We start from the raw sequence: 15,205 nt of genomic DNA on the forward strand, positions 1-15,205 counted from the left end.
CACCACACCAGGCCTCCCTGTCCATCACCAACTCCTAAAGTTTACTCAACCTCAATCCATTGACTTGGTGATGCCATCCAACCATCTCATCTTCTGTTGTCCCCTTCTCCTCCTGCCTTCAATCTTTCCCAGCATCAGGGTCTTTTCAAATGAGTCAGCTCTTCGCATCAAGTAGCCAAAGGATTGGTGTTTCAGCTTCAGCATCAGTCCTTCCAATGAACACTCAGGACTGATCTCCTTTAGGATGGACTGGTTGGATCTCCTTGCAGTCCAAGGGACTCTCAAGAGTCTTCTCCAACACCACAGTTCAAAAGCATCAGTTCTTCGGTGCGCAGCTTTCTTTATACTCCAACTCTCACATCCATACATGACTACTGGAAAATCATAGCTTTGAATAAATGGACCCCTTTGTTGGCCAAGTAATGTCTCTGCTTTTTAATATGCTGTCTAAGTTGGTGATGATTTTTTCTTCCAAGGAGCAAGTGTCTTTTAATAACATGGCTGCAGTCACCAACTACAGTGATTTTGGAGCCCCCCAGAATAAAATCTGTTTCTGTTTCCACTCTTTCCCCATGTGTTTCCATGAAGTGATGAGACCAGATGCCATGATCTTAGTTTTCTGAATGTTGAGCTTGAAGCCAACTTTTTCAGTTTCCTCTTTCACTTTCATCAAGAGGTTCTTTAGTTTTTTTTTTTTTTAACTTTCTGCCATAAGGGTGGTGTCATCTGCATATCTGAGGTTATTGATACTTCTCCCAGCAAATTTGATTCCAGCTTGTGCTTCATCCAGCCCAGCATTTCACATGTTGTACTCTGCATATAATTTAAATAAACAGGGTGACAATATACAGCCTTGATGTACTCCTTTTCCTATTTGGAACCACTCTGTTGTTCCATGTCTAGTTCTAACTCTTGCTTCCTGACCTGCATACACTCAGGAGGCAGATCAGGTGGTATGGTATTCCCATCTCTTTATGAATTTTCCACAGTTTCTTATGATCCACACAGTCAAAGGCTTTGGCATAGTCAATAAACAGAAGTAGATGTTTTTCTGGAACTCTGTTGCTTTTCCTACTATTGAAAGATGTTGGCAGTTTGATCTCTGGTTCCTCTGCCTTTTCTAAATCCACCTTGAAGATCTGGAAGTTCACAGTTCATGTACTATTGAAGCCTGACTTGGAGAATTTTGAGCATTACTTTGCTAGCTTGTGAGATGACTGCAATTGTGTGGTAGCTTGAGCATTCTTGGACTTCCCTGGTGGCTCAGGTGGTAAAGTGTCTGTCTACAATGTGAGAGACCTGGGTTCAATCCCTGGGTTGGGAAGATTCCCTGGAGAAGGAAATGGCAGCCCACTCCAGTACTCTTGCCTTGAAAATCCCATGGATAGAGGAGCTTGGTGCAGGCTACTATCCGTGGGGTTGCAAAGAGTCAGGCACGACTTCACTTTCACTTTCACTTTGAGCATTCTTTGGCATTGCCTTTCTTTGGTATTGGAATGAAAACTGAATTTTTCCAGTCCTGTGCTGAGTTCTCCTAATTTTCTGGCATATTGAATGCAGCACTTTCACAGCATCATCTTTTAGGGTTTGAAATAGCTCCACTGGAATTCCATCACCTCCACTAGCTTTTTTCAAAGAGATGCTTGCTAAGGCCCACTTGCCTTCAAATTCCAGGATGTCTGGCTCTAAGTGAGTGATCACACCATCTTGATTTTCTGGATCATGAAGATATTTTTTGTATAGTTCTTCTGTGTATTCTTGCCACCTCTTCTTAATATCTTCTGCTTCTGTTAGGTCCATACCATTTCTGTCTTTCATTGTGCCCATCTTTGCATGAAATGTTCCCTTGTTATCTCTAATTTTCTTAAAGAGATCTCTAGTATTTCCCATTCTATTGTTTTCCTCTATTTCTTTGCCTTGAACACTGAGAAAGGCTTTGTTATCTCTCCCTGCTATTCTTTGGAACTCTGTTTTCAAATGGGTATATGTTTCCTTTTCTCCTTTGCTTTTCATTTCTCTTCTTTTCTCAGCTATTTGTAAGGCCTCCTCAGACAACCATTTTGCCTTTTTGCATTTCTTTTTCTTGGAGATGGTCTTGATCCCTGCCTCCTGTACAATGTCATGAACCTCCGTCCATAGCTCTTCAGGCACTCTGTCTCTCAGATCTAATCCCTTGAGTCTGTTTCTCACTTCCACTGTATAATTGTAAGGGATTTGTTTAGGTTATACCTAATGGTTTTCCTTACTTTCTTCAATTTCAGTCTGAATTTGGCAGTAAGGCATTCATGATCTGAGCCACCATCAGCTCTCGGTCTTGTTTTTGCTGACTGTATAGAGCTTCTCCATCTTTGACTGCAAAGAATAGAATCAATCTTTTTTTGGTATTGATCATCTGTTGATGTCATGTGTAGAGTCTTCTCTTGTGTTGTTGGAAGAGGGTGTTTGCATGACCAGTGTATTCTCTTGGCAAAACTCTATTAGCCTTTGCCCTGCTTCATTCTGTACTCCAAGGCCAAATTTGCCTGTTTCTCCATGTGTTTCTTGACTTCCTACTTTTGCATTCCAGTCCCCTATAATGAAAAGGACATCTTTTGGGGATGTTAGTTCTAAAAGGTCTTGTAGGTCTTCACAGAACCATTCAACTTTAGCTTCTTCAGCATTACTGGTGGGGGCATAGATTTGGATTACTGTGATATTGAATGGTTTGCCTTGGAAACGAACAGAAATCATGCTGTCATATTTGAAACTGCATCCAAGTACTGCATTTCAGACTCTATTGTTGACTCTGATGGCTACTCCATTTCTTCTAAGGGATTCTTCTCCGCAGTAGTAGATGCAATGGTCATCTGAGTTAAATTTCCTCATTCCAGTCCATTTTGGTTCACTGATTCCTAAAATGTCAATGTTCACTCTTGCCATCTCCTATTTGACCACTTCCAATTTGCTTTGATTCATGGACCTAACATTCCATGTTTCTACGCAATTTTGCTCTTTTTGGCATTGGACTTTACTTCCATCAACAGTCACATCCACAACTCAGTGTTGTTTTTGCATTGACTCTGTCTCTTCAATCTTTCTGGAGTTATTTCTCCACTAATCTCCAGCAGCATATTGGGCACCTACTGACCTGGGGAGTTAATCTTTCAGTGTCCTGTTTTTTTGTCTTTTCATACTGTTCATGGGATTCTCAAGGCAAGAATACTGAAGTGGTTTGCCATTCCCTTCTCCAGTGGACCATGTTTTGTCAGAACTCTCCATCATGACCTGTCTATCTTGGGTGGCCCTACCCGGCATGGCTCATAGTTTCATCGAGTTAGACAAGGCTGCGGTCCATGTGATCAGATTGGTTAGCTTTTCCTCTTAAATCAGGTCATACACATTTTGTCAATTGATCCTGCTTATTCTCATTGCGGCTTCCCAGGAGGCGCTAGTGGTAGAATCCACCTGCTAGTACATGAAATGTAAGAGACGCAGGTTTGATCCCTGAGTCCGTAAGATCCCCTGGAAGAGAGCAAGGCAATCCACTCCAGTGTTCCTGCCTGGAGAATTCCGTGGACAGATGAGCCTGGCAGGCTCATAAGGTCTCAAAGAATCGGACATGACTGAAGCGACTTAGCACATACACACACATGAGCATTCTCATTTTATGTAGTAATTTGAAGAGGAAAAGTTAAATTTGTACATAACCTCCTGCTCATTCTGCCTCTGTAACTCAGCTTGCTTCTTGCAAAGTCTGGGTCATGTATGTCACGTAGTCTCAGAAAGTGGGGACTTACAATACTAGGAACTGGAACTTATCTCACTCACCCTTGTCCTACTCTTTGCAATTGCCCAGCCCCTGCAAACCTGCTTAATCATGCCTGTCTGTGTAGAGGTCAGGCATCTCCCTCCCCATCTTGACTGCGGGTCCCACACGCTCAAAACCGCTTAGTTTAAACCAGCCTATTAACAGCTAGTGTTGCCCACTATAGTATGTCTATAAACTCTGAAACCCCTTTGTTTGGGGCTCAAAGCTTGGAGTGTTAACTACTCTGGGCCTGCCAGCGTAATAAACCTGAGTTCTCCAGTTCTCCAAGGGTGGAGCTTGGTTTCTCGATTACTGGTTTCTGCAACATATTAAGACCCTGTGTAAAAACTGTGGAAAACTTATCTCAAAAAATAGGAATTGAGTCCGAGAGAAGTTCACAAAACATAAGATAGGGAAAACAAGCACTTTGCTTAGTTATTTATAATGGCATCACAATTCCCACAAAAATATTACAAACCTGACATTATAGCAATTTTAAGAAGTAGGATGATGCGGATAAATTCCTTATGCAAAATCTCACAGAAAATAGTGGAAAGAAAACTTTAACTCAATTCTGTCTGACTTGAAAACCCAAGTTTGTTTAATATTCCACAGCACCAATTCCATGCCTCAGATCAAGTCCTAATACAAAAAAATCTTTCATATGATAGCATGCAAAACTACATTTTTACCTCTTTTATGGCTCTTACCACTTTCCTTTGTGCAGGATGTATGTTTGATGTATTTTAATCATGTCTGTGTATATCAAGTCTGTAAATTCAGGGAACCCAGTTTGTTTCTTTTTATATCTTCTTTTATGTGTGGCACAGGCAGACACATAGGAGCTTTCATTTAATAATTGAAGCTTATTACCATGTGTGTCTGTAATTAATGCCTTTACTAATTTTGTATAACAAAGAATTGAACAAGATTTTCTCCATGTGCCTACCGTCCATTTCTTTAATATGCCAGATTGCCTTAAAATCACATGTAGATAGCAAACACTTGGAACTGGCTTAATCATTAAAATACTGTTTCCAAAAATTAATGCAAAACTCACAATTCTCTAAATTTTATCTGCTTCATTTCTTATTAGTTATTTTTTAAAAGCTTTTATTTTTGAATTTTTCACATGCTTAAATTGAGAATCTAATATGGTCCCCAAATATCTACCATCCAGCATAAATAATTATTACCCATAGCCAAGTTTGCTGTATTTATATCCCACCACACCAGCAATAGATTGTTTCAAAGCAAACTTCCAGACATCATATCATTTCGTCTGGAAATAAAGACAATTTAAAAATACAACCACAATATAAACATCACACCTAGACACCAAGCAGATCAAAAAGTCCTCAATATTATCAAATATCCAGGCAATGTTCACATTTCCATGATTGTCTCATAAAAGTGTTTTTTACAATTAGTTTGTCCTAATCAGGACATAAACAAACACTTCCATATGTTGTATTTTGTTTATAGATTATCTCAAGACTCTATATATTCCAGTTCTTCCTGTTTTCTCATTTCTTTCTTGCCATATATTTATTCTTCAGTCCCATATATTATACCACATAGTTTTCAATCCCAGTAATACAGTCTATCCTTGAGAACACTTTATATTAATTCTCTTTTTTTAAACCAAGTGCAATTCTTTTCCTCTAAAACAATAAAGGTATAACTGATTTATAATCCTGTTTTGCTTTTTAATGTTTCTATTTTTACCCCTAAATGGCCGCATAAACTCAATCTAGGAAAGGAAATAAAGGAAAAGTAACTCAGTTGTGTCAGACTCTTTGCAACCTCATGGACTGTAACCTGCCAGGCTCCTCTGTCCATGAGATTTTCCAGGCAAGAATACTGGAGTGGGCTGCCATTTCCTTCTCCAAAGCTCAATCTAAAGAAGTGATATATTCCTGTTAGAATTACACTCCCTAATCCATTTTAATCATCTTTTCCTACCATATAACTACAGTAGTATCAGGACCCCATCTTTAACCTCACCTTATTTAATGCTTAGTTTTTTTTATTTCATCTGACATAATGAGGCTCTCACAATTTCTACCTCTGAATTTAACCAATAGAAGCTTAATGTCTCAATCAGAATCAAGTTTATTTCTGAATTTCTTTTTAAAAATATGTTTATCATGACACGACAGACCTGTGATATTAATAATATCCTTACACAATCACACCTCAGAGATACTGCGGTTTGGTTCCAGACAACTGCAATGAAGCACTATTGTGATTCAGCCACTAAGTCATGTCCAAATCTTTGTGACCCCATGAACTGCAGCATGCCATCACTGTCTCCCAGAGTTTGCTCAAATTCATGTCCATCAAGTCAGTGTTATCTAACCTTCTCATCCTTTGCCACCCCCTTCTCCTTCTGCTCTCAATCTTTCCCAGCATCAGGGTCTTTTCTAATGAGTTGGTTCTTATTATCAGGTGTTCAAAGTATTGGAGCTTCACCTTCAACATCAGTCCTTCCAATGAATATTCAGGGTTGATTTCCTTTAGATTGACTGGTTTGATTTCCTTGTTGTCCAAGAGACTCTCAAGAGTCTTCTCCAGCACCACAATTCAACAGTGTCAGTTCTTCAGAGCTCAGACTTCTTTATGGCCCAACTCTCACATACATACAGGACTACCAGAAAAAAGCATAGCTTTGACTAGAGGGACTTTTGTCGGCAAAGTGATGTCTCTGCTTTTTAATATGCTGTCTAGGTTTGTTATAGCTTTTCTTCCAAGGAGCAACCATCTTTTCATTTCATGGCTACAATCACTGTCCACAATGATTTTGAGACCCAAAAAAATAAAATCTGTCACTGTTTCTGTTTTTTTCCCCCTTCTATTTGCCCATGAAGTGATAGGACCGAATGCCATGATCTCGGATTTTTGAATGTTGAGCTTCAAGCCAGCTTTTTCACTCTCTTGTTTCATGAACCTCATCAAGAGGCTGTTTAGTTCCTCTTCACTTTCTGCAATAAAGTGAACATCACAATAAAGTGAATCAGGTATTTTTTTGTTTACCACAACATATAAAAGTTATATTTATACTATACTGTAATCTACTACAGTGCAATAAAATAATAAAATAATATCTAAAAGATACTAAAATAAAATAATATCTTAAAAAGTACATGCTTTAATTTTAAAAATACATTACTGCTTAAAAAAAATGCTAACCATCATCTGACAATGCAAAATTGCCAAAAACCTTCAATTTGTAAAACAAAACAAACAACAAAAAAAATTCCACCATATCTGAAAAGCACAGTCAAGCCAAGTACAGTAAAACAAGATATGCCTGCATATGATTTAAAAATAAACAATGGACTCAAAATGGAATTAACTGTGCTAAGCTCCTTGTCTGCAAGGACAATTTAATTGCAATGGTAACTTCATGAAGGAATGATACCTTTAACCAGACAGTCTGGAATTTCCTGGCCAGCATTAAAGAAGCAATCCACCTGATAGATCTCTGCCTTCACCCAAAGGAAGTGATCTTGCCTGAAATAATCCTTTCTTCTGTTTATGACTTTCTTATCCCAATCTCTTTCTGCCTTTAAAAACCATTTCTTTTCTGCTACTCTTTGGAACTTCTATTTCCTAGATGAGATGCTGCTCAATTCATGAATTGTTGAATAAAGCCAATTAAATCTTCAAATTTACTTATTTGAATTTGTTTTTTTTTTTTTTTTAACAAATTTGGTTAAACACAGACGTGACACCTACAAACCCTTTTGAGCTCTTTGTCTTTCTCACCATTTCTAAGGGCCCTAGATAAGTTCCTCTCATTTCTGAGGTCCAGGATCTTTGTATGGAGTTTCTGATATAATCTACTTTTCAATACAGGGCAAGTCAGCTTGAGCTGGTAAATAGTTCTGATTGGAGCAAAGCCTCTATCTTTTACTTCAGATCACAATTGTCATTAATCAATGAAAACTCTTAATCTTTGATTTTGTCTCAAGATCCATTTGGGAACTGCTAGTGGCATTTCCCAGTTCCCCTTTAACGTAGAGCCACCAGTTCTCAGTCCCCAGTCCATCTTCTCTGCATTCCGAGGTTCCATGATGGGAGGTGTTGGTGGTGCACCCAGGGCCTTCTCTTGGCCAGGATGCAGCAGCATCTCTTGTTAACTGCCTGGATATATTAAAATGCACATGTTTGCTTTCTTTTGTATATATAATGGCTACTACCAATGGGAATCTTGAAAGTCAAAAAGTGGTGGGCATGGATTGAGTATTGCACTTACCACCTAATCTAAAGACTTCCATGTTAGGATATATTGGTCATAGATTGGGTTCAATTGACACTAGGTAGCTCACCAACCTCAAGAAAAGTTTTGTGCAACGGGGTACACTGTAAAACACAACACAATTCCCAACCCAGTAGCACATACCTTTTAAGTATTAGTTTGGCTCCAACAGCCCCCAAAACTTTGCTAAAATAGACAAATAAATAGGTTTCAGTTCAGTTCAGTCCCTCAGTCATGTCTGACTCTTTGTGACCCCATGGACTGCAGCACGCCAGGCCTCCCTGTCCATAACCAACTCCCACAGTTTACCTAAACTCATGTCCATTGAGTAAGTGATGCCATCCAACCATCTCATCCTCTGTCATCCCCTTCTCCTGCCTTCAATCTTTCCCAGAATCAGGGTCTTTTCAAATGAGTCAGTTCTTCACATCAGGTGGCAAAAGGATTGGCGTTTCAGCTTCAGCATCAGTCCTTCCAATGAATATTCAGGACTGATTCCCTTTAGGATGGACTGGTTGGATCTCCTTGCAGTCCAAGGAACTCGCAAGAGTCTTCTTCAACACCACAATTCAAATGCATCAATTCTTTGGCGCTCAGCTTTCTTCACAGTCCAACTCTCACTTCCATACATGACTACTGGAAAAACCATAGCCTTGACTAGACAGACCTTTATTGACAAAGTAATGTCTCTGCTTTTTAATGTGCTGTCTAGGTTGGTCATAATTTTCCTTCCAAGGAGAAAGAGTCTTTTAATTTCATGGCTGCAGTCACCATCTGCAGTGATTTTGGAGCCCCAAAAATAAAGTCTACCACTGTTTCCACTATTATCCCATTTATTTGCCATGAAATGATGGAACCAGATGCCATGATCTTAGTTTAAATAAATATGGAACCTTTGAATTCTCAAGAGTTAAGCAAGCCACCAGCACACCTATCTATTTTATTTCCAAGAGCTGTGGTCTTAGAAGATACAAATGTCTATGAATGTGACAAAATCCTACTCAAAACAAATAGATTTAGACAAGATTACTGTTTTGTTTCCTCAGAACTTAGCTTGGTAACCACCAGGTTGGGAGCCCCCAGATATGGCCAGACAGAAATATGAGTTCACCTTGATTGCAGCTAAGATCCTACTGAATTACAGGCAGTCCTCAGGGAAATTACCATGGCCATAATGAGAAACATTCTAATTAAATAAGATCATTTAAAAAGCATGCTTGAAAATAGGATCCTGAAAGTAAACAAAATGAGATTCTTCAGTATTGAAATTGCTTCCTTAAAAAATTTATTGGAAATGCTAAAGAAAATTAAAGACACACACAAAAAACTCAAAAGACAGTAGGTGTTGTGATTGCTACTGCTCTCTTCTACCACCTTTTATTTGAGTACTCATTCTAGTCATTCTCTGTCTTGTCTTTCCATTCTAGAGAGACTGCTGCTGCTGCTGCTAAGTCGCTTCATTCGTGTCTGACTCTGTGCGACCCCATAGACGGCAGCCCACCAGGCTCCCCCGTCCCTGGGATTCTCCAGGCAAGAACACTGGAGTGGGTTGCCATTTCCTTCTCCAATGCATGAAAGTGAAAAGTGAAAGTGAAGTCGCTCGGTCGTGTCCGACTCTTAGCGACCCCATGGACTGCAGCCTACCACGCTCCTCCATCCATGGGATTTTCCAGGCAAAAGTACTGGAGTGGGTTGCCATTGCCTTCTCCATCTAAAGAGACTACAAGACTGTAAACTAAACGTTGCTAAGTTAGTTACCTTATGGTTACCCTTATGTGGCTGTAATTCAGTCACTAAACCGTGTCCAACTCTTTTTGACCCCATGGACTGGGACGCCAGGCTCCCCTGTCCTTCACTATCTCCTGGAGTTTGCTCAAATTCATGTCCATTGATTGGGTTACCCTTATATCTACCCTTAAAGAACAGCTCCTGTATGGAGCCCTCCCAGGGTCAATGGGACTCTGAGAGATTTTCTAGTAAACTGCTATGTTATTTCCTTAAACAGCCAAGAGAAAACTAAAATTAATTTTTAAAAGAAAGGTTTTAAAAATTAATTTTAGTTTTCTCTTGGCTGTTTAAGGAAATAACATAGAAAACATGTGTAATATATAAAAAATTAAAAAAATAAAATATTCCTAAAAAAATAAAACTAATTTTCATCCAAATTAAAAAAAAGAAAACCTTTCCAAACTCTGATAGATATCTAAGCTACAGATAGGATCCTGGGAATACTAGAACTGGCAAAGGGTGAGAATTCTTACCAAAGTGAGTTGGCCCAGATCCTTCTATAGTACTAAGGTAGAAGACGGAAAATAATATAGCTTTTGCACCCTTATTGGGAATATCACTTGAGTTCAAGAAGTTGCTCAGTACTGCAGAAATATTTATTGTTTTTTCCAGCTGAGAACTGAAAGATATTTAAAAGAATTTTTTTTAAGTTTTTAAGCCTTTTCCCATAAGCTAAAATGAACCTATGTTACTATTGCAAAAATATTGCAATTTGCTTAAGGCTCAAGTGATGGTTAGTACTTTTTAGCAACGAAAGACTTCACAATTTAGGTATGTACAGTATTGTTTTAGACATAATGCTATTGCACAATTAATAGACTATAGTATTGTGTAAACATAACTTTTATATGCACTGGGAAAGCAAATAAAGTCATGTGACTCAGTTTATTGTGATATTCACTTTATTGCAGTGATCTGGAACTGAACCTGAAATATCTCTGAGGTAGGCCTGCAAATAAGTCTATAATCAGAAAGACTTCCTTGACTCTTGAAAGTATTGGGGATATATAAAACAATAGCTGCCCAACAAAAATCCTTAGACTCACTGGAAAAGTTGTTCTTATAATACAATAGGAATAGTAATATGTGGAGAACTTGTTGTTTAGGGGCTAAGTTGTGTCCAACTCTTTTGTGACCCCATAGATTGTAGCCCACCAGGTTCCTTTGTCCACAGGGTTTCCCAAGCAAGAGTACTGGAGTGGGTTGCCATTTCCTTCTCCAGGGGATCTTCCAGACCCAGAGATCGAACCTGTGTCTCCAACATTGGCAGGTGGATTCTTCATCACTGAGCCATTTGGGAAGCCCTGTAATATGATAACCCTGAATTATCCTTTAGCTGAGCAAAGGGTTATCTATGCTGTGATCAACACCATGTACTGCACTTGGATTGGTGCCTCTGGGGACATTGAAATTCGGTTACATAAGATCACTGAGCAGCCACCTGGCTTAACATGATTATTCCCTCAGTGGGATCTTTCTTTGACTTATTTGATTTTGATAGGTTTGGGTCTCACCAACTATGGCTTCGAAGCACACTCCAGACATTGAGAATTATCCTGCTTATAACAATCATGGTAATTCTGCTGGTGCCTTGTATTCTCTCAAGGACTTTAAATGCATGTTCCAGATACTGCATGCATAAGCCCAAGCATATGATCTCCTTAAGACAGGAACATCAAAAATAGAATAAAGGGAATGATCAAATGGAAAAAAAAAAAAAAAGAGCGAACCTGAAATTGTGACCTATGACTACAGGAGAGGCTCAACAGAAACTTCAGTACCTGTCAGTATCACACTGAGAATCAGCAAAAACTGGGCGAACTCCAGAGCAGTAGCTGCCAGCGGCTCTATTGCCTTAAATTTTGATCACATCTCTGAACTAATCTGAGGATCTGATCAAAAGTGGGGAAGTGTTTTAGTTTGTTTTGTTTTAATGCTCAAAATGAAGTCACTTGCGCCAAATTCTATGTCAGGAAACCAAGACTTAATTGCAGTTTCAACCTTTTCCAGGAATATGAAATTTAACCAGTCAATCTAGAATTACACAGCCCAGCAGTAAGGAGGCAACCGACCTGATAGACCCCTGTCTTCCCCTACAGGGAAGTGAGCTTTCCTGAAATAATCCTTTCCCTTGTTTATGACTTTCTTGTCCCACTCCCTTTCTGCCCTTAAAAATCTTTCCCAGCCTGTAGCTCTTTGGAATTCCTTTCTGTTTAGGGAAAATGATGCTGATTCATAAATCATTGAATAAACCCAATTAGATCTTTGAATTTATTCAGTTAAATTTTGTTTTTTTGACAATATTTAAGACTATATCGCCATTACTTGAATTTTCACCCTCCTATCAAAATATCAAGATGTGCTTTCATGAATAATTAGGATTAATGAGGAGGCTTTTCTTCCTGGACATATTTGGTTACCTGTTTACCCAGGTCAGAACTTTATTTCATTTACATCACATGCATGCATGCATGTATGCTAAGTCGCTTCAATTGTGTCTAACTCTTTGTGACCCCATGGACTGTAACCTGCCAGGCTCCTCTGTCCATGGAATTCTCCAGGCAAGAATACTGAAGTGGGTTGCCAGGCCCTTCTCCAGGGGATCTTCCCCATTCAGGGATTGAAACCTAGTCTCTTATATCTCCTGCTTTGCAGGTTGGTTCTTTACCACTGGTGCCACTTGGGAAGTCCCTTATATCACCTGTGAGCAAACTATTCTTAATAACAATTAAAAGCTCTTTCTGGAGTCTGTTTTATATCCATTGAATAAACAGCATGGTGGAATAAGAAAGGCAAATCTTTCCAGAGAAGCCGTGATCATCAAGGACACAGGCAGGTGGTTAATAACACCTGTCACTTGTTCTGCAAGTGCTGCAAGATTCCAGTACCAAGTCATTCATGTGTTTTCAAATTATTAAGGCAAGTGTCCTCAATCAAAAGTATATCCTGGACCCTAGTCATACATGATCCAAGGTATAGCTCTTCCTGTATTTTATTTTATTTTATTTTATTTTTCTTCCTGTATTTTTAAGTTGAAGTCAATGCATAACACAATTAGGGAAATACCTTTAGGCTGATTTAACTGCACTTTAGTCTGAAGTTATTGAGCCAAACAGCACAGCCAAATATTTGAGCTCTTAACAGAAGAATTTTAAACATTAAACTATTTTCAAACACTAATCTTAAAGTCTTGGTTAGTTTGTACAGAGGAAATAAACATAGGCTCAAGATAAGATCTTTTCCCCCCACAGTTTATGCCGTATTTTTTTTTTCTTTATTGCAAGACAGAATATTAGAACATATGCTTTAGAGTTGGGTCTAAATACAGATTTCAATTTATGACTAATAGTGTTGAAAGGGAGCAAATTGTGTCACCCTAAGACATGCCTCTTTGGCATAATGATTATTTTAGTCTGATTATTTTTTTAATTTAAATTTATTTATTTTAGTTGGAGGCCAATTACTTCACAATATTGTATTCGTTTTGCCATACATCAACATGAATCCGATTATTTTTTAAGAAACAGCACACAGAGGAAAGGCTCTAACTGAGTACAAATTAGAAGTGACTTAGCAGCAACAGCAGCAGCATCATTTTGTGAGAGACACAAGTTTATAAGTGAAATCCCCACTTGTAAGGCAGTCTCCATGTCTTTTTAGAAAGAGAAGAATGACTTTAAATCTCTAGACAACCTTGTGTATGGAGAAGACAGTGCCTTAAATGTGCATAACTCTTTACTGTGTTTTCTTGTTCATCTCTCATAACTGCTCCCTGCACCCCAAGATCTTTTTTGTCTTTAGCTGGAGATGGTATTTAAGGTGGTGGCTTGGGCCATTTCTGGTAATGACTCAGTTTTCCTGGATCTCTTCTATGTTTTATACAGGAGGCATACATGGTGTGAAACTTGCTTGTTTTTTTCTCTTACTAAATTGTCTTTTATTACAGTGGTGTCTCAGCCAAGAACCTAGAAAGTTAGAGGGAAAATTATTTTTCTTCCCCATCAGTGTTAGTTTTGGAGGTTTTCTATTAATATCATCTCAAAATTTAAGAATGTTTTTAATGATTCCTTCTTTCTAAATATGATGCTTTTCCTCTAAGATCCCAAGACCTATCCAACTAATTTTCCCATTCTAACCTTTAACATACATGTACCTCTTTACTCCACTGAATGTATATTATTTTTATTGTATATTATGCAATGTATTTGGGGCTTCCCCAATGGCTCAGCAAGTCAAGAATCCACCTGTAAGGCAGGATACACAGAAGATATGCGTTCAATTCCTGCATCAGGAAGATATCCTTTAGGAGGAAATGAAAATCCACTTCAGTACTCTTGACCAAAAAACCTCTTGGACAGAGTACCCTAGTGGTCTACAGTCCCTGGGGTCACAAAGAGTCAAATGTGACTGATCAACTGAGCACACACACATGTGATATATTATATATTACATTTTTTCTATTTTGTGATTGCTTTTGGTTTATGTATTCTGTTTTGTAAATCTGTGGTCAATTCTTGTACTATGATACACTTTAAAAATTTTCAATAGCTTTAAAATATATTTTAAAATAAAGCTGGATAAATTCTATCTTGTTACTCTAAATATTTTAAATAAATAATATTTTAAAATATTTTAAATAGTCTTGCCCTTTTATTCTTAGTAGAACTTACATTTTCAGCAAGTTTTCAAAAATTATGGGAATTTTGATTAAACTTGCATTAAGCTTTTGCAATAAATTGCAAAGAATTCATAATGCTTCCACAGTCACTTTTTAGATGAAAACCTTAGTCATGAAGATGTTTAAATTCTATTTAGTAAATGAACCCCTGCATGAAAGGGTGGTTTTTCATTATCAAATGAACTCAGTGGTTTTAATGAGTTCCTTTCCATTGAGGGATCATAGTATTTGTCTGAAAAACAAACAAACAAAAAAATAACTACAAATGCCTTCTGCATTTTTAGCTATTTGTGTACACTTCAAACTTCTACCACTAAACTATAAGTTTCTGAATGAGTAAATCCTTTCTAAAAACATTGCTGTCACATAATAGTCGATATATTACAGAGAATACATACAGCCTATGTGTATTGATGAAGCATAACAAATCTAATGCTCTAAATTCAAATGACGCATGAGAAGAAAAGATTACCAATTCTGTTGTGTCCACCTGTGTGCTTGTGATTGACAAGGGGAAAAAATGGTCCCTCAGGGATATATTTGCCTCATAATCTCTGGAATCTGTGAATGTTCTGCAAATAATCTGTGTGTACATAGTTATATATACATTAAACTTCCTTGTGACTTTTAGTAAATGAAAACAGTAATTTAGTAAAATTAACACTGTACAGAAAATCAGTTCTAACCT

This window comes from Bos grunniens, chromosome 26 (genome assembly GCF_055505025.1).
Source record: "Bos grunniens cultivar Pamir isolate PY7600 chromosome 26, Bosgru_T2T1.0, whole genome shotgun sequence".
In the NCBI taxonomy this organism is placed as follows: Eukaryota; Metazoa; Chordata; class Mammalia; order Artiodactyla; family Bovidae; genus Bos; species Bos grunniens.